Source organism: Elephantulus edwardii, unplaced genomic scaffold (genome assembly GCF_000299155.1).
Source record: "Elephantulus edwardii isolate Elephantulus edwardi_28Jun2011 unplaced genomic scaffold, EleEdw1.0 scaffold00016, whole genome shotgun sequence".
NCBI classification, from domain to species: domain Eukaryota; kingdom Metazoa; phylum Chordata; class Mammalia; order Macroscelidea; family Macroscelididae; genus Elephantulus; species Elephantulus edwardii.
In genome coordinates, this window is record NW_006399766.1 from 29,941,275 (window position 1) to 29,960,528 (window position 19,254).

Consider the following 19,254-nt stretch of genomic DNA (forward strand, 5'->3'; position numbering starts at 1 on the left):
TATTAATATCAATTTACTAATATTTATGTCATAAATTACAAAAATAAACGAAACACAATGTATATGAATGTATATGAATTCTGTATGCAAACCGTTTTTAGGGTAGAAAATCGGTGTTTAGTCTTGCTTTCTGATGTCTCCACGGAGTGTGGATGAGAGACTCAGTGCTGATCTCATCAAACCAGTTGTGTGCACTTCTGATAGATCACATCATAGTTTCCCTCAAATCACTCAGACACACACACACACATTTCTTAACCAGATGACAAACGAGGATATTTGTGTGTATGTGTGTGTGTGTGTTTGTTTGTTTTGAACCTTGGGTGGAAAACCGTCTTCATACTTGTCACACCTACTGGATAAACTAGCAAGCATGAGGCCATTTTCAGCGGGGCTTTGCTCGCTGAAAGCTCCTCTCGAGGCAGCGCCTCTCTCCCTATTTCTCTTTCTGTCTCTGATTCTGTAGTGGGTTGTTTTGTGTGTGTGTGTGTGTGTGTGTGTGTTGTTTTGTTTTGGGTTTTATTTTCTTTCCCCTGCTGCAGGGGCTAAACACACTGACACAATACGGATCAAAGGTAAAGAAATATTCTTTTTCTTCATCAGACATGATTGTATGAAAGAGTGTGTCAGTTGTGATTTGCAAGAAAAGTGCAGGGATGATGAGTAGGTGGTGTCAGTCGTGTGTCATTCATTGCGTTTTCTTTTCCCTAATCGGAAATGGATTTGGGGAAGCTAGATTCAGAGCAAGTTTTCTCCCCAAGTTTAACCCAAATAAAGAGAGTATGTCACGAACTCTCCACTTGAGTCAGATTTATGCCATTATTCTAATAATAAGAACTTTAGTAAGAGAAATCTTGAAATTGATTACTTTTACTGGCTTCATAAATGTGTTTTCCATCATCTCCAAACTGATTTTCATTTGCCTTGGCTTAAAGTATATCAACATTCTGCAAAATGTGAAACAAATCATTTTCACTATTTGTTACTTAATATCTTTCTAATGAATAATAAGTTTCCTTAAGGACTTTTTCAGATTAAACTTTATGGTTGGAAATGCTGCTCTCACTTAATTATAACCCCCATTGTTCCTTTGGCCACATTTTCTGTTTCCCTGGCAAAGTCACTGCAGAAAATGAGGTTTTACAGCAAGGTCTGGACTTTGAAACGTTAATCTGCACCAACTCACTCTGTGAGTTAGAGCAAAAAAAAAAAAATCCAATAAGATTCCATTTCAAGGGGAAGATGAGAAGCCAGGGCCATTGAATGAGATGCAGCAGGATGGTTGTGTGCAGTGGTTGTCCAGCACTGAGTCCAGAGCCCGGCTATGCCCTAGACAAGCTTTCTAGATTCCAGACGTTAGAGATCCAATCTCTTCCTACTTCAGTGTCCTCACGTGTGGCTGTTGTGAAGACCAGTGGACGCATGATTAGAGATCAAGGTACATCCCTCAGAAAGGTCTGCTGAAGCCCAAATCCTTGCTACCTGTGAATGTGATGTAGTTTGAAAACAGCCTTTGAAGATGTTATCAGTGCTGTTAACATGAGGTCAGAGTGAAACAGAATCCTGGGTTAGCAGAAGTAGCCAAGTTTCGTCACCACGGGTAACCAGGACTTAGAATTGACTTGGTGACAACTACGTTTTGGGTTATTTTGCTTTTTTTTTTTTTTTTTGAGGAAGGGCGATGTTATGTGATCTACTGCTATGTTTTTCTCTCCTCACATGTAAGGCTGCAGGTAACATAGAGGAGACCGGGCGAAATTTGAGAGGCAGTGGTTTTCATAGCAGCTGAGAATTTTGCGCATTTACATCTCTGTATGTGAATCCAAGAGAAACGTGGTGATGTTTACACTTTTGTTTAAATCAGTTTAAGCTAATAGAAAAAAAAAAAAGAGAAAAGGTTTTTTCATCCATCTCAGGAAGCAGTGAAATCTGAATCTATAGCTTGCAATTGTGGCTGTTTTCCCCCAAAGCCTTATGTAAACAATGTATTGTTGAAGTCTTGGAATATTTGCATTTTAATTAAGGAAAAATTTAATTAAATTTGAAACTTTGCTCAGAGAAGGCAAGTTTGGGCAGCAAGTGTACTTCCATGCCAAGGAACCTATTCAGAGACAACTTCTGTGCTCTGGGAATTCTGTGTTGGGTGCCATTTACGAGGCAAAATGGCATATGTGTCTTTCTTGCAAACCTACTTGAAAATATCTCCCCGCTGCCTTTAGGGCCCCTCCTCTTGAACAGTAGAGGTGGATGGAATGCCTCCAGAAGGATTTCAGACAGAGGAGATGTTTCAGACATAGATAGAATCCCTGTGTGGCACAAACATGCTTGACCAAGAACTGCAAAGTTGGCAGTTTACCCTAGGAGTGCCTTGGAGGAACGACCTGGAGACATGTTTCCAAAAGGTCACAGTTGTACCCTGCACAAAGAGAGCCACCAGGCATCAGAATTGACTTGGTGGAAACTGATTAGGTGGAGAGAAAATTTCCTTGGAAGAGGACAGTTGGCAAAACTGTGGGAGAAAGACTTTAATGCATTTGCATCCATCTCTGCTGGCCTGGTGGTGAGAAGCTGCCCTGCAATCCTGAAGGCACGTGGTTCGTTTCTGCTAGGTGCTCTGCGGGACAAGGATGGGCAGCCTCCTGTGTGATTAACTGCTTCTGAAAACCCGCTGGAGAGTCAGGTATGAGTTGGTTTCGACTCGATGGCACACAAAAACAAGAGACATGATAAACAGATGTCATAAGGTTGCCAGTACTCAGACTAATGACTTCTCCTAAATCACTACTACTGTTGGTAGTTGGTCTGTGCTGACCTGCAGGTGTGAACTTAGCCCTGGCCGTAGAGTGAAAAGTTGGCGTTGACAGGCCATACGGTGAAGACTGTCGAGCCAGCATCTCCCTGGCCTGTAATTGTCCCAGCTGTAAAATGGGCATAATTACCTCCGCCCTTTAAACTCCACGGAGCTTTTGTGGAGGCCAAATGAACAAAGCCATCATTAATGTGCAATATAGTTTCTTAAAAATATTATGGTAAGGTAACTGAGCAGATTTCATAGAAAGTTCAAGACAATAGTGACCCATTTACATATTGGAAGAAGTTTCTCATCTTGTCAAAATGCAGACTTTGCTTCTTCATGCCATGAGTAAGCTGGGTGAGCGCTTCGTGTTGCTGGTTGTTGTAGAGTCGGTTCTGGCTCGTGGTGTGTACTCCACAGGGGTTTCAGCGGCTGATTTTTCAGAAGCAGACCGTCAGACTTATCTTAGAGACACTGCTGAATGGGTTTGAACTGCCGATCTTTTGACTAGTACAGTGCTTAACCATTTGCACCGTTCAGGGCGTCCAATTTCACTTTCATCCCAGAATACTCTGCAACGGGGATGCACATGAATTTTTCTAAAGACAGGCACAAAATTGAAAAGGTATTGCTGAAAAGAAGCTCAATCAAAATGGGAAGAGATGGCACAAAGCAGATTTGGTGAACTTGAGCTCTATTTCTAGGGAAGATATTGCTCAGGTGAGAGTTGCTGAGTCCCTCCTGTGTGGTGGGCACTGGGCTACACAGAGATCAAAGATGAGGCCTTCCGAGATTGTGTATAAGTCCGGGGATGGGAGGCTGCTCTTTGATGGTAGTAGCTGTAGGAATGGAAAGGAAAGGAAAGGAAAGGAAAGGAGGAGAAACATTTCTGCATTTTGCAGTTGCGGACACATTCTTGATAATTGCAGTCCCCAGCGCCTGCCTCAGGCTCCTGCGGTCCAGTCGCTGCACAGTCCTGCACAGATTGTGTAGCTCCCTGCACAGAAGGAAAGTCATGATAATGAGGGTGCGCTTTTGTCTCTTCCCCCCTGAAAAGCAGGACCGGGAGAGGATGACGAAACCAATGACACAGGGCGAATCTGAAATGGCTCCGTCAGGAGCATCAGGAATCAGCCATTCTCCTATCTACTGGGAGGCGAGCTCTCATCACGGTATCCTCATGGCACCACACAGGACTGACGAAGGGAGGTGATTTGTAGATAAAGATTCAGGCATAGACCTTCCTTCTCCCTGAAAGATGGCTTCAGTGTCATTAGACCTAATTAGTATCAAAATCTCTTACAGAAAATCGCTGGCAGGTCATTGACCAGATCCAGGGAAATCCTTCTCCCTTTCTTATCCTGGTACATATGTATCAAGGAAGAGAATCGTGCAAATGAGATGTTGAGTCCTTGCCATGTGCGAGGTACTTCACCAAATGCAGATGTTCTCAGCTGGAAAGAACAGGTGGAGCACTGTCTTTTATTCCAAGAGTTGGGCCAAGAAGCAGCCTTTCTGACAAGCCGCCAGGGCTGCTGATGCTCATGGTTCATGGACCACAGCGGAAGTAGCTGGTTTGAAGGGCGTGGGGCTGGGGCTCTGGTTCGCACACGTGAATGTGTACAGATGTCACCTGGTGATCTTGCCAAGCAGATTGGGACTGTGGTGCATCTGTCTCATGAAGGTCTGTGGGATTTGACAGGAGCAGTCTCCTCCTATGCGGTGAAGTGCCTCCGAAAACCCACTGGAGGGTCAGCTAGGGGTCGGTTCTGGCTCGACGGTACACAACTGCAAAACAATATTTTGAAAGTAATCATCAACCCAATGGCTGTAATTATTTTATTCTTACTATGTGAAAGGTCTTGCACTAAGTCCTTTGCAGGCTTTCTCTTTCAGAGTCCTAACAATTGTTAAGTGCCGTCGAGTAGTAGGCGACTCGTAGCGACCCTATGAGCGAAAGACCTGAACACTTGTATAACTTCCATTGTTTCCTCAAGTTCATAGGGTTTCCGGAGGCAAGCTGTTTCCGAAGTGGATGCCATTCCTGCTTCCCAGCTTGTTTTAATCGGGAAGCTCCACCAAACACTGTCCACCATGGGGAACCATGATCACATTTGACACCTCAGTGTCACAGCATCACAGCAACCACGAGTTACCTCTGTACAGCAAGTGCACAGACCAGTGCTATACCACTGAGAATGTTTGACCAAAACCAATTAAAACCAGACCTGAGGGCCACAGATTAAAATCACCTATCAAGAGCTTTATTATTATTACTAGCTGTTCTTATTGTTAGGTGCTGCACTAACTCAGCCACAACTCAACCACCTTGTGTCTGAAAGAATGAACCCACGCCCCCTCCTGCGCTGTCCTCACAATCTGCTGTCTTTAAGCTCAGCTGCAGCCGCTGTCTCAACCCATTTCCTTGACATTCTTCCTTATTCAGGGAAGACAGTTTTCCATTTAAAGATGAGAAAACTGAGGCTCTTGGATGAAACAAGTTGCGCACCTAAGCAGGCAGCCGCCTCCCAATCTGAACCCAGGTCTGGCTGGCTTTGAAGACCTGTGCCACCTTTTTATGCTCTGCTCGGCCCTCTCAGTCCCTTAATGGCTACCCAGCTATTCCTCTCTGAAGACCTGGGTTTGCTCTTTAAAGCTGTCTGCCTCACCATAAGCCTTACTCTTTGCTCTTCTCCAGCTTGTCCTCTGTTAAGCAGTATATTTATGGCTAGAGAGGGGCAGGCTCTACTAACCAGAATTCTCTTTTTTTTTTCCCAAATTCTCCAATCAGCCTGTGATGAATTATAGAGCTGTCATTCCCCTCCCCCCCCTCAAACTCCAGGCAATCTTTAAATTCAGCTGGTCCTGTGAGAGTTATGGGAAGACAAAATAATTTATTAAGGGCTTATGATTTGCCATGTAGTGGCACATCTGTTTTCTTTTTTAAAAAAATTATTGCGACGATCTTGACGGTAGAAATTATGGTCCTCATTTTGCAAATGATGCTAAGAGAGGTTTACTGGCCTGCCCAAAGTTGCCCAGCTGGAAGGGGGCTGAGCTGTGATTACAAAGCTCTGATCTTTCCCTGAAGACTCTCAATTTCCTTGTCTTTAAGATGAGGAGACTGACGCACATTCTCTAGTCAACTCAGAATACGTGGCATGGAGTAGGTGTTCCGTGAACACATTACCAGTGAGTCAGTTTCGACTCCTAGAGAGGCCGTACAGGGCTGAGTAGAATTAACAGCAGATGGTTTCCAAAGCTGTAGCTTTGATGGAAGCTTCACCTTTCCTCTAAGGAGTAGCTGGTAGATTTGAACCACTAACTTTTGTTTCCATTATTAGTGCAGTGAGAACCAACAGACCTAAGGAGATATGCAAAACTCCTTTCTTTGGAGACAATGTACCCATCAGATTGGCAGCTTTCACATCTGTCCTCACCCTTTCAAAGTGCAGCGCCATTCACTTCTTGTGAAGGACACACACCTCACATCTCCAGGGAAGTTTCAGCATCAAGGTGCCTTTGTCTCCCTGGTTTGGGAGGCCATGATCTAAGTCATTGTGTAGAAAGCATCCTTTTGCTTTCCTCTCAGGTCTAAACCCCAGCTTGCTTTAATGCAAGAACCCTAAGGCATGTGCCCCAGTGTGTGTACTTCTGCTGCCTGGGGTTCCTGAAGATAACGGCGAAATGGTTCATATATTACATTGGCTCATAAAGGGCTATGCTAAATCTAAACAGTATTTCAAGAGGAGAGCCAAAACGCAGGACCTCGAGCCGGGCCCTGGCCAGCTGGCTGCAGTATGGCACTGCACAGCTCCGTCTGCGGTCTTCTAATTAGAGGGACAGTCGTTATCTGAGATGAGCTGCTTGCCAGAGGGGGCAAATGATAACAATATTAGCAGGAACAAAGACTGTCACTGGTCAGCTAAAGAGTGACCCTTTAGGCTTTCCTTCTCGTTTTCTCGGCCTCTGAAAACAAAAATCCCATTAAATAGCATTACAAAATTCGACTCACAGAAAAAAGCTAACAAAGAAAAGCTGCTCCCCTCACAGATGCTGACTTGCCACTGTTCATGCCACAGAGCCTGCTTTTTAGATAGATGATTTTTAAAAATTGCTTCCCTAGTTGATCTCGGGCCTCTTGAGTTCTGCTCCAGGACCCAGCAGAGCCTTAAGTGTCAAAACCAACGCCACTGCCCCTGTGTGCATTCCGCCGCACAGTCGTCCTCCCTGGGGCTTCGGGAGCTGTAAGTCCTTCTGGGAGAGGTGGGTGAATTCGAACGTCCAACCTTTTTGGTTTGCAGCCTGCCATATGACACTAGTCACCAGGCCTCCTAAATGGCCCCCTGAGGCCTCAAGTGAGTGAATTCAGCACCGAGAGCGCCCTGACTTCCAGCAGGCATTTATGCAGGAGGCGGCTCTCCATCGTAAGTCATGGGGATGTGAGAGATGCTTCAGAAACTTCTAGATGCCAGGTGCGCAGAGCGTATTGTGGTACAGCAGCAGCTTGGTGCTATGGTTACTGGAAAATCATTGACATCCCTGACCACCACCAGGCTGCATTCTCACTGCCAGCCTCCCCCCTCCAGAGCCCAGACAGAAGGGGGAAGAAAGGCGATCTAAAAAAAAAAAAAAAAAAAGCCAGACGCTTCTGCAAAGCAAGAACTCAGTCACTCCCACAGCCTCATTTCATGAAGTGACATTTTAGATTAGGATATGACATTGCAAATTTGACATGATTGTGCTAATTGTGAGAAAATATGCTACTCTGATCAGACGAGAATGAAGGAAATAAAAGACATTGTGGCTCAACTTGCAATAAGGCACAGCTCAGCCTCCCAGCGCCGCCACTGTTGCTATAGTTATCTATTCAGCACGGCACGTCCATCGCCGCTAACGTTTCATTACAAGGAGCCTGTTGCACAAGCATTGTTAAAAGGAATTTAACATACCAGCTTTCGGGGGGACTGCTCACCTCATTCTGATTCCTAGCGCTGACTGGCATGAGACAGGGAGCTGGATTGTATTTAACTGGTTTTATTGTGACGTGACGATGATGGATGTGACAAGGGCCGCTATTATTCGCTGGGGAGTGGGGCGGTTAATGAAGCCATTAGCTGAGCGAAGGCAAGTGAAGAGAATAGGGAAATTACCATTATTCTGGAGCCATTAAGTTGTAATCCGCCACTTTCTGTCCTGACTCAAAAAGGCATCTTCTTTTTAAGGCCTCCCTGACTGTCCTTTAAAGATTCATTAATTCATTAACTTTCCAAGGAGAAGGGGGCGGCGGGCACAGCTAATCATGTGAGGAACATTACACAGTGCCTGTGTTCATTGCTGGGCCACGTCGAGTTAATTTTACACAAAAGTGTGACAGTGCAGGGCGTTATGTTTGATATACGACAGAAGGAGCTTGCAGTAGGAGAGGACATTCAGTTCGCTGGCTTCGAGGCTGCCTGAGGCCACTAAACCTGGGGTGAGGGCTGCCCACCTACTAGGTGCATGCAGAGGGGCTCAGGCAGAAATGAGAAGTGACCCTTTGGGCTGGCAGTTGCGTGTTTCCAATTGAGAGTGGAAGAATGAAACTCGTATCTGCTTAGCACAAATAGCCCCAATATTTTTGTGAGAAGTGACTTGAGTTGCCTGCTGTGGTCAGTAAATGCCAACATTTACACATATCTGGTTCGTCCTGGCTAACCAAGGCTTTTCTTGGTTCAGTACTGGCAGGAAGTTGCTCTGGCTGGCTTGAAGGAGATATAATGTGCCAGCCAAGTATGGGGTCTGCAGTGCCAGGAAATAGGTCCTGTAGGGGTGGCTTCAGGTGACTAACAAACATCTGACTTGGTCAAGTTGAGTGAAGTCGACTTCCTGGCAAGCAGAGGGTTCTTACAGATGTAGGCCTTGGTCTTCCAGGAGTTTCCAAGTAGCAGCTAGGACATTTTCTCCCATAGAAGGGTTCCAGTGGTGCTTCTCAACTTCCCTAACTCCTTTTACTTCTCTCAAATGGAATTCTTCTGTGAAGAGGTGCTCTCCCTACTTCCCTCTTCATTGAGTCTGGCATTGCTTTAGGACTAGAAAGCACACATATTTATTTATTTATTTGTGTTGTCCGATGGCTTATATACCAATGCTCCTGATGTTTGCTTGGCTGTTCAAGTGTTGAGATTGCACCAGCTTTAGCAATTAAAATCCATTCAACACAAACTGAGATTTGTACACCAATGTTCATAGCAGCATTATTCACCATCGCAAGAACATGGAAACAGCTCAAAAGTCCAACCACAAACGAAAGGATTGAGAAATTATGGTCCATTCACACAATGGAATACTATGCAGCACTCAGGAGCAATACCTTTGTAAATGATTACCTAACTTGGGAAGGACTGGAGAGCATTATGCTGAGGGAACTAACTCAGTCCCACGAGGATAAATATTGTCTAAGACCATTATCGTAGAATGAATATAAGGATCCAGGAGGGGTGGAGAGGCTGCAAGCAGAGGGATGTGGATGTGCAGGGGGAAGAGGGGGGATTAGTTATTGGGTTGTACAATTTGATGGAGGTGGGGGTGAGGGAAATGGAAAGAATTTGTTCAAATTTGTATTAGTATTTTGTAAAGAAACTAATGAAAAGGAAAATAAAAAAAAGAAAAAATAGCCATTCAACAGACTGGCTGATTGGAGTGCTTGCTTGGCCCATGGTCACGTGGAGACTTTGAGGAAGTGCCCGGATTAGAACACAGATCTTATGGCCTCATGACTTAATGTTCTCTCCCTTACATGAAACACTGCGAAAGCTGGCTATTAAAGAGAATCTCACTCAGCTGTGATTTTCTTACTCTTTTCATTTGTAATGCACACTTTTCCTTGCATATCATGATGGGGTATGACAAGATCCTTGGGGTGTTGTTCAGGTGTGTTAGTGCGTTTTTGTGATATACACAGGGCTTCCTTGCTATGATTCACGTATATGCAGGTTTAAAATAAGGTGGGGGCATGCTGTAGCCCTTTCAAGTGATAGTGAGGGGTTGAGTCCACAGCTGGCCTGGAAGCTCCTGAACAGTGTTCAACTCTGGAAGCTGGTTTCTCATGTCTTGAAGAGGGTCACATAAGGAAAGGTTGGGGTTGCGTTTGATTTGTGATACCGGGGTTTTTTTCTCCACAAGCAGGTGTCAGTTGGCCTTTGGCTCCTTTTGGCCAACGGGGAACCAAGGGCGGAGGCCTGCTCAAGGATGTGTCCTTAAAACTGCATTTATCAATTTTAGAATGAATATTCTTTAAGTGGTACAGCAATATGTCTTTTGGCTGTACTGAATAACTTGGAGCTGCTGTGTGATACTGAACACTGGGCCGTAGTCATGTCAAATACCATAAGGATTACTCTTCATGGACACTGTTTGGAGGCTTCCAGGTTCATTAAGGTTTGGAAGCTAGAGTGGCATCCACTTCCTAGAAACGATGGTTCTGGAAACTATAAACTCTATAATCATACAGAATTGATGTTAATTAGAGAACAGAGTTCACGTCTTTTGTTCATAGGGTCACTTTGAGTCGTACTCAACTTGACAACACTTAGCCACTGCTAGGTGAAACTAGTGTTGTTATATATGGAGGAACATTCTTCTACATTGTACATCACTTTTCGTCAATTTGCTGTACTGAGGTCATCTGGGTTTGCTGTGATGCTGAACTCTGTGTCATTGGGGCATCAACTACCATAATGGTCTCCCAATGTGAACAGTGTTTATTGGAGCTCCCAGTTGTAAAACAGGTTTGGAAGCAGGAGTGGCATCTACTTCCCAAACCACATGCCTGTGGAACCTCTATGAACTTGGAGAAACGATGATAGTTATGGAAAGGCATTAGGTCTTTTGTTCATAGAGTCTCTATGAGTCATTCTCGACTCAACGGCAGTCAGCAACAACAACAACAACCCCATAGTACAGCAGCACAACAGTGTGAGCACGCATCAGGATTTGCCTGATATTTTGTTGTTGTTATGTGCCGTTGAGTCACCTGTGACTCATAGTGAGCCTGTGCGCAATAGCTCTACACCCTTCAGCCAGTCTCGCCATCTCTGTCTGACACACCTATTGCAATTACCCCAGTTACCGTGTCAATCCATCTCATCCAGGGTCTTCCTCTCTTGCACTGTCCCTCTATCCTTCCAAATATGATGTGCTTCTCCAAGGACTGGCCCCTCCTGGAAACATGCCCAAAGTATGTGAGACAGATTTTCAAAATCCTTGCTCCAAGGTGCAGTTTGGTTACCCTGTACATAACAAACCTGTTTGTTCTCGTGACAGTCCATGGACTTTTCAACACTGTTTTCTAGCACTATAGCTCAAAGGCATTGACCGATCTTCTGTCATCCTTAGTCATTGTCCAGCTCTCTGATACATAGGAAGTAATTGCAAAGACGATGGCACACCTTAATCTCTAAACTGACATTGTTGCTCTTTAACTCTCTGTGGAGGTCCCTGACAGAATATTTTTTCAGTGCAATTTGTCATTTGATTTCCTCAATGCTGGTGCCAAGACCATTGACTGTGGAACTGAGCAAGCTGAAATTGTTAACAATCTCAATCTCTTCTTCATCACGGTGCTGTCAGAACAGTGGTAAGATTTTTTTTTTTGTCTTCTTGACATTGAGCTTCAATCCATATTGAAGACTGTAGTCCTTGACCTTCTGCCGCAAATGTTTCATGATCTCATCAGCTTCAGCAGGCAAGGTTGTGTCATCTGTATAAGGCAGGTTGTTGATGAGTCTTCTCCCAGCCTTGATGCCACAGTCCTCTTCATGAAGCTCTGCCTCCCGAATGATTTATTCCACATATAGATTGGAAAGATGTGGAGACATGACGCATCCCTGATGCACTCCTTTCCTCATTTTGAACCATGCAGTGTCTCCTTGCTCTGTTCTGAGGACTGCTTCCTGGTCCAAGTCTAGGTGTTGCATGAGCACGTCTGGTGTTCAGGGATTCCCATTCTTCTCAGGGTCAGCCACAGTTTGTTGTGATTTTCATAGTTCTTCCTAGTCTGTTTCACTTTGAATGTACAGCTTTAGAACAATAGCTGACAAACAAGCATTTCACCTAAAGAGCAGAAGAAATATCCTACATGGCTACCCAGCTAACAGATTCGGTGTTGGTCCTGTCTCTCCCCTCATTGCACACCAGCCAGCACCATCCAGTACTTCATCTCGCCCCGCCTCAACCCACGGCACCTTTCCCCTCCCCAATAACTCCAATATGATAGATAGAGTCCCAGTTTATACCTTTTATTTAAGTAAAATTGTCAGTAGTATCCTTTTGCATCCTCAGACATACGGGGATTTGGATGGTTAATAATAGGGTCACCCTAAAATGTTGATTTTCTAGTTTTTTCAGTGACTCGGAATCTCTTGGAAAAAATCAAACCATTGCCTTTGACTCAATTTTGGCTCATAACGACCCCATAGGGCAGAGTAGAATCACCCCACAGGGTTTCAGAGACTGCCAACTTTATGGTACAAGGTAGGGCAAGGTTTAGTAGCATCAAGGCTTCTTCACTCTCCTATAGAATTTGTTCAGACACAGGCTTCTGGGCCCTCACACCAGAATTTTTGACTCAGAAGGTCCGGAGTAGGACCTGAGAATGTGTATTGTTAACAGGTTTAAAAGTTTGGAGGAGATGCTGGCACTGGCTCTGTGAGCCTCAGTTTGGGAACCACTTCTAAGCCTGCTGGAGAAAGATGTGCAGTCTCCTCCTGTGCTATTTCCTGCCTCGGAAAGCCCTCTGGAGGGTCAGCGATGGGTCAGTTCTGACTCAGTGGTACACACATCAACAACAACTTCCAAAGCACAGGGCGCTCCGGTGGCCTAGGGGTGAGGAGCTGTGCTGCCAACTAGAAGGCACATTGTTTGAATCCATTAGATGCTCTGTGGGGAAAACGGGCAAATCTGCCCCTGTGTGATTGACAGCTTCTGAAAGAAAGCCTGCTGGAGAGTTGGCTGTGGCTGGGTTCCTACATGACGGTACACAACAACAACAACAACAACAACAACAACATACTAAGCATAGGACAGCTCCTGACTAGTTACTGAGTACGTAAATGCGTGACTAAATGCATGTGTGGATTGGAAGCCCTTGCATTGTGCTTGCTGCTGGGATGAGTTGCAGTTCCTCAGTGAGGAAGGAGGCACTGTCATAGGGCAGTGTGACGGAGGAAGTCCCGGCACTTAGGCGACCCTGGGGGCCTCCCTGCCTGGGCTTTGAGGACACAGTTGTATTGAAGTTTCAGTAACTTGCTGAATCATTTTCTTCCTAGTTCATACTATGAGTACAGAGATAACTCAACTAATTGGACACCAACTGACTGAAATCTTAAAATATCATTTTTCTAATTTGAAATTTTATTTAAATGTAGCCTGTAAGGAAGCAATTGCTATCAGCTTCTCCCTAAGGCCAGCATGAATACACAGTAGTAGTCTCGATTCTAAATACAATAGACACTCAGGAAATCCTTGGCAGAATGAATCGAATTGATTTGCATTCAGGTATGTCATAGACTAAGGCCAGATTCTTTCCATTCTTTTACAGCTTTGCAGCTGCTGAACTGAACAGTGTTCAAAATAATGAGCTTCAGTCCCTTCAGGATCTAGAATTAGTAAAGTCCTATTACTGCACTTATTAAGGTGGTAAGGCTGCCACATTCTCAAAGGAACTTTAGCAAAAAGTGAGAATAAAAGGTTTGCAATGAATCCTTCAATTAAACAGAAAGTGTAGTTGACCAGAACAACCCTTTCTTCAAGAAGCTTACAAAAATTTGATTTCCTTTTGCAATCATTGTCCATATCTAGCTATAGAGATGTTTACGTGCTGTTAATGTCTTTCATGACACCACTAGGAAAGATATGCCATTAGGCAAACCACTCCAACCATGTTCATTTGCTAGTAAGAGTCTGCCTTTCAACCCATATTCTCAATAGGATTTAAAATTGCATTGGAATATGATCTTGAACGTGGCTTGTGCTCACTCTCATATAAGCTGCTTTCCAGAGACTCCAAGAAAAGTTCAAGCAATGTCATGTCTGTTCGGTGTGCAACTCTTGTTTGGGTTTGGGAATATTGTTCTGCTGTCTCCATTTAACGTGACTGCAAACCCTAGCATGTTGAATGAGGTTTACCGGCATGTCTTATTTTTCACTACAGAAATGCAAATGCAAATGGTGAGAGGGAGTTCCTAAAGCCAGGGACACTCAGTGTGTTGATTAACATCAAGAAATTTCTCAGTTGTGATTTTTAGTCATGTTTGTTAATAGAGTGGAATCTTTTATATCTTGGCATGATGCCAAGGAGTGGATTTATTTTTTCAAAATCCTTGCTTTTCTCATCTAGAAAATTGTGTTTATTGAGACGTAGAGTATCACAGAGTGATAGCACTGCTAATTATATTGGTGTGCATAAAACGTGCACCAGTATTATCCAGAGCACTAATAGTCATGAATGGTGTCAGCTGCAGCAACCTTTGACTTGAATACAGCTCGTCAACAGTGCCAAAGCTTTGCTCTGCTGTGGACTTGAAATTTCCTACAGGGTCTGTGCTTTCTATTTACAGAGAAACAGGGGAGATAGGATCTGTGAAGCTCTGTCTCACGTACTTTGAGCACATGGCCAGGAGTGACTAGCCCTTGGAGAAGGACATCATGCTCAGAAGGGTAGAGGGACAGTGCAGGAGAGGAAGACCCTGGAGGAGATGGATTTAAACAGTAAGTGGGGCAATGGGGGTTGGTGTGTTAGAGACAGGGAGGTTGGCTCAGGATAGGGCAGACTTCAGAGTTGTTGTACATAAGGTTGTTATGAGTCGCAGGTGACTTGATGTCACCTAACAACAACAACAACAACATCAGGACAAAGATTTTACATTCTTACTGTGCAAAGAATATATGCCCAGAAATGCCATAAATATGAGCACTGGGATTGTGATAGAGTTAGTGCATATGGGGATTTGCCGGAAGGATTCATCTCTCTTAGCCAAGAGAGACCAAGGGTGGTCTCAAGGTGGGTTATTTGCACAAAGATATGGGAAAGAACCTCCAAAGAAGAGGATGTTGGGGGGGGGGTGGAGACAAAAGAAAAGCAAGTGAAGCATAACCGAGGAACTATGGTCAGTGGCATGGCTGAGCATAAAGCCAGAGGCTGTGGGCTAGCTGGCTGCAGGGCAGGCAGCAGCAGGAAGGAAGGGTTGGGCATTGCATTATGGTGCGCTGGGCAGTAAGGGGCTCCTTAGAGGCGAGGCTGGGGAAACTCCTCTTTCACACTTTGGGCATGTTGTCAGGAGAGGCCAGTCCTTGGAGAAAGGCATCATGCTGGGAAAGGTGGAGGTTTAGAGGAAGACCCTCCTCAAGATAGATTGGCCCAGTGACCTTGGCAATGGGCTTGAGCATGTCAGAGAAGGCAAGGATGGTGCAGGATAGCGCATGGTTCAGAACTGTTGTTCAGAGGGTCGTCATGAGTTGTAGTTGACTCAATGGCAACAACAACAACATACCCCAGCTAGAACTAGTGAGAGAAGTTCCTTGGTCCAGGGATCTGTTTTTGCTTGGGCTTCATCTCCAAAATACACCCAAGAGAGTAGGTCTCATGTTAGTTGACTGTGTTCTACGTAGGGTCACTGCAGTCTAAGCAGTTAGAGGCCACCGTCTTCCCACTAGAGATCCATTTCCCCCTATAGAGTACTTTTATTTGCATGAAGGATCATGTTTAGAGTCTTGACAAAATGATATAAGATTTATCTAACCAGCACATAATAAGATACACATATGTCAAAGGATTAGATTTCTAACTTCCTCTTAGTTCCATGAGCCAACTGGTCTAACCCCATTCCTACCATTAAATATATTCCCACATCTGCACTGGAAGATTGGAATACATGCTTTCAGGTAAACAGAACTCAGCAGCTTTTTCTGGGTGCATCCTTAAATGCGGATGGATGTTTCCATTTTAGACAGCTCCAAGATGCAAATGACAACACCCTGGCACAGGATAAAGCGTTGGGAAGTAGTGCTGGAGCGGGAAAACATGTCCGTCGACAGGATGTCCATTAGTGAAACCCACTGGATGTAGGGCACTCCTTGTGATAAATTGAGTTGTGTCCCCAAAGATCTGCTGGAGTCCTAACCCCTGGTGCCTGTGAAAGGTGGGAAGTCTCTTCCTGTGCGAGTTACTGCCTTTGAAAGCCCACCACAGGGCTTGGTTGGTTCTGATTTCATGGCACACAACAATTTCTAGGGAATTTCTTTACCTGGAAGGTTCAACAAATATTTTTGTCAAATAAGTAGATGAGCCTTTATTGAAAAGTTCATTTAATGGACTAGCAAGTAATTTTTAAGAATTTTTATTTTTTTTTATTTTATTATTTTTGTGTGTGTGTACTGTTGGATCAGATCCGACTGGTACAGGAGGAGATTGCCCCTCATTCTCCAGTGGAGCATCTCGTGGATTCGAACTGCGTGCCTTTGCTATTGCAGCACAGCTTCTTTGCCAGTAAGCCACCAGAGCTCCCTAGCAAGTAAATTTTTGACACAAGCTTGTGGACAAGATATATGGATGGAGGAATGGCAGGCAAATGACTGGGAAATTCTCTTGAGACGGAAGGTGATTTTCTCACAGTATAGACAAATTCAGTTTCTTCTGACTCCGTTTGCACAGTATAAGTGAGTGCCTTCTACTAGTCACCGTCCTGCCTGTACGTGAAGACATTTATTACATCTTCCCCCCAGGCCACTCCCCCTTTGGCTGAATAATCGCAGCCACACTCACATTTCCTCTTTGCGGATCTGGAAGAATCTCTCCAGCTCTCTTATCCGTGAGCGCATCATAGTCCTCCCTCTGTTGGAGAGCCCAGACCTGGAGATGCCAGAGTGAGATTTACAGAGGAATTAGCGAGCATTTTATATCCAGACTTCAATGATGGCGATCACAGACTTCATTAGTGGGTAAAGAAGGCTGTAAGATAGTAGGGGTTTTGTTGGATTTGTGGTGATTCCCCCCCCCCAAAGTTTGACTTTAAAGTCATGTTTGACCACTCTTAGCTCCTTCTTTTCTCCAGTTGCTGTTTTCAGAGCTCACCATTGTCATTAACCAGCAGCAGAAAAGGGGGATGCTGCATCTCACTCTTGATCTTTGATGACAATATGAATAATCATTTATTATGCATTTCCAAATAACTTCCTATAAGAACTAGAAAAAAGATTCCCTCCTGTCTCTATATAATTCTGAGGTTCAAAGATTGTCCTTAGCTAGAAAATAATGATTTGCTATTGTTTGCTTCCCATTGGACTGCCTCTTATCTCCAAGACTGGATTTTTGTTGAATGTGAGTTGACAGAATTCAGATTTAGTCAGGTGAAATATGTCAGGGTCAGTAAAATGCTAAAGATTGAAAATAAATGGAATATTAACCCAAGAAATTGTCTGTAAATGCTGGAAAAAGAAGGGTTCCCCCCTCCCCAGAAATCAGGACACTTATGGTGTAGATTTGTAGTAGATAATTATTTAAATGCACAGGCTCCTTGGAAAGGCAGTGCAGGAATTGATTTTCATCGATTTCTTTATGTAGGTGAAGTCATAACTGAAGATGAAAGCAGTCTGGATTTTCAACAGTAAAAAAGAAGGGTATTTAATTTTGTGCATCTATATTCTGTATGATAGTGATTTTTTCTTTGTACTTTCTCAAAATCTCCAATATTTATTTGATAATGGCCGCATATTACTTGTATTCATTCTCATATAGTCAGAAAAGCAGGCTACAAAACAGTGTGTCCAGTATGACTCCGTTGTGTCAAATAAAAATCATATATGCAGATAGTTATTTGTAGGAAAACATTATGAGCTACATAAAAATGTGATGTGTTCTAGTGAAAGGAGTTTGGTGTTTCCTTAGTAAGTTCTAATTAGAAATATCATTTTATCTAGCGGTCCCTCTATTAGGTTTACATCCTAAAGAAAGAAAAGCTTTGGTCTGGGCAGATGTATGCACATTCATGTTCACTGAAGCATTATTTAGAATAGAAAGGGACAGAAACAACCCAAGTTTCTGTCAATGGATGAACTGCTAAAGAAATGAGTATATATCCGCATCATTGCTGCTGTGTAGTTTGAGTGGGTATTGACTCATAGCTGACCCTCCAGTGGGTTTTCAGAGACAGGAAATCGGTAGGGAGAAGGCTCCCTGTCTTTCTGTGGGGAGCAGCTGACAGATTTGGATTGACAGTGCAATTCTTTACCATGAAGTCACCAAAGCTGCCACAATGGGGTATCATGCGGCACGGAAAAAGACCTTAGATTCACAAAATACTGGGTAGCATGGATGAATCCAGAATACATTATCCTGAGCGAGATAAGCCAGTCACAAAAGAACAGATATAAGACTACTATTATTTAAAAAACCCAAAGAGCTCCAACGGTTTAGTGGTAAAGAACTGTGCTGCCAATGCAGAGGTATACGGTTCAAATCCAACAGCTGTTTGGTTGGAGAAAGGGGATCAGTTTGCTCTTATTCACATCACTACCTCTGAAAACCCTCTGGAGGGTCAGACATAGGTTGGTTCTGACTTGATGGTATTGAACAACAACAACAACAACAACAAAGGTTTACATGCAGAATCGTGTTTGGATGGATCCCAGGAATGGGAAGGGAGGGAGAAGACTGTGAAAGGAGTAAATAGACATCAAAATGTGTATTAATGGTTAAATGAAAAACTATTTTGCTCTGTAACCTTTCATGTAAATCCCAAGGAAAAAATAGATTTACATATCTGATTTGATGGAAGGCTTCAATTGGCTGTTTGGTTCTCTTGAAAGGGGACTGTCGCCTTGAGAGCTGAGGCCTGAGACCCTGACTGTTGCAGGGTACATTGCAGACCACCCAGGTAGGGGAAGGTCAATGCTCCATTTTCTCGGAGTCCACAGTATGGTGAATTTGCCCAGCAGGAAGGCAAAGGCGTGGCCTCTCACTGCCTTCGGTTCTCTGCACTTTCTGACCGGTGGCATTTCTGAATGGCCTCCTGTGTTGGAAGGTGTATTCACTTTGTGATTAGGCTTCTCGAGTTGTGGAACTGTATTTAATATTACAGTGCCAGCCTTGGCTTCACAGTACAGATGCCCTTACATGAATGAAAAAGACAAATCTCAGTGAATAAAAAGGCTTTATGGCTTTCGATTTTTCTCCAGTGTGTTTTTGTTCAAAGCCCATTTCCTTCTAGATATGGAAGAAGATCGGGGACATCCTTTCCTTACTGCCTCAGGAGCGATAACTGCTCAGTTGGTCGGGACTTCAGCTCTGTTTTGAGTGTTTGTTGGATTGGAGGAGATAAAGCACAAAGATAGGGAATGAGAGTTCTGAACACCAAGGAAAGGAGCTCTGTGAAACAGAAGGTCAGTGGTTCAAGTCCACAGGCGAACGATGAGGAAGTCCGCAT